Below are 1812 nucleotides of genomic sequence, written 5' to 3'. Positions count from 1 at the left end.
CTATGGGGCTCATAATCGAAAGAGAAAAACGTCCAAAAACCAGCCTAAGTCAGCACTTGGATGAACATTTCTCAAAAACATCCAAGTGCCGATAATAAAAATAGGTTTTGGACGTATGTTATGCCTATAGCCAGGGAGTAACTGAAACTCAGCATACTACGTGATATGTCTCCTCAAGTCTGCTTATCTGCTATCCTGACCGAATGTGACCTGGGTGTTGCCAACACAAAGATCAAAAGAACATTAAAACCAGGTTGACCAGGTGTCGTAGTGAAGAAAGCTGGTTTCTGCAACAAGCCTGCTTATCTGCTATCCTGACCTCTTGACCACAGGACCTGGGTGTTGCCAAAACAAAGAACAAAAGATCAGGACCGGTTGTACCTGAGTCGTAGTGAAGGAAGCTGGTTACTGCAGGATCGGCTTGTATAACTATAAACTCAGCAGCTTTCACCCTATATAAGAAACGGGACTGTCCCCCAGAATCGGAATCCATCTTGTTGCAACCACGGGGCAGTCCCGTGCCCTACCCACCTATCAATCGTAGGGATTCCCGATTGTGAAGGATGGTGATGCCTGGGATCACGGTGAAGTTATTCTATTTTTATATTCATCTATATATATAAGTATAATAAAGAGTTATTGTCTATGCTTTTATATTGTCTGTGTGCTTTTCTGAGTGTCACTGATCATCCCATCTGACAGAAATAAGTGGCGGAACATATTGGTACCAGAAGTGGGGTGATCATGTCGTCAGAAAAACAACAGAAGAAACAAGGGGTTGAGGAGCAGGGCTCCCAATCCCTCCATTCTGGGTTGGGATGACAGTATAGGTAAATTAATGGCCACTGAGTGGTCTGTAGAAGCAAGATTATGTGAATCCTGTACTTTTGGAAGTGGGGATCCACATGAATTATGTGCCTCCTTACAAAAGGTGAAAATCTCAAAAGGAAAAGAGCAAGAAGGAATTTCTAGGATGGATGATTTTGTCAGCATGGAGGAATTTGCATGAAGCTAAACACGAGTTACAATTGAAATTAGGATTGCTGGAAAAGAAAATGTATAATCAACAGCATGCCATTATAATGCTACAATGTCAGAATAAATTGTTAATGGATAAGGTGGACACCTATCAAAATGTAACAGAAAAGGCAGCTGTGCGATGTGCATGATATAAATACAAGAAACGGAGGCAGAAAGTGAGTTACAGAAAAGTTTGAATCTTAATTTATCATCTGCCGGATGATTGGGATCCAGACAAACGGGATGGGGATATTTGGGATTCAAATTCTAATAACAGTGAGGAGGATATATGTGTTGAAGGAGAGCAGGCAGAAAGTTTAGAAGCAAAGCCTGTGAGGAGACGAAGATTACAGGGAAATCTGCAGACAGGAGAAAATCTGACTAGAAATAATGTTATGGAGATTTTACTCAATAGGAAGTCATGGATATGATGGCACGCTTTACACAGCGGCCCGGGGAACCACTAATACAATAGGTAATTCGGGTGCAGGAGCAGGGCGTAGTAGGGATTATGTTGGATGCCACAGACGCCTCTAAATTTGTTCAAATTAGTCAAGAAGCAGCAGTACAAGATGCATTATGGGAGGATCCTGATCCTGCAAAATACGCCCAATAGTCTTTATTAGAGATAATTGGTAGGGGTGTCACGAGGCGATATCCACTTGAATCTGATTGGCCCTCAAATGATAAAATTTGGTATACATTAAAAGATGCTCAAATGAGAATTAAGGAGGAGGCTATGAAAGTAGCCTTAGTAATAGGTCACGCTGACACATATTGAAACATAGAAAC

Source organism: Geotrypetes seraphini, chromosome 3 (genome assembly GCF_902459505.1).
Source record: "Geotrypetes seraphini chromosome 3, aGeoSer1.1, whole genome shotgun sequence".
Taxonomy (NCBI): Eukaryota; Metazoa; Chordata; class Amphibia; order Gymnophiona; family Dermophiidae; genus Geotrypetes; species Geotrypetes seraphini.
The sequence above is the reverse complement of the archived record's forward strand: the minus strand, read 5'-3'. Positions refer to the sequence as shown.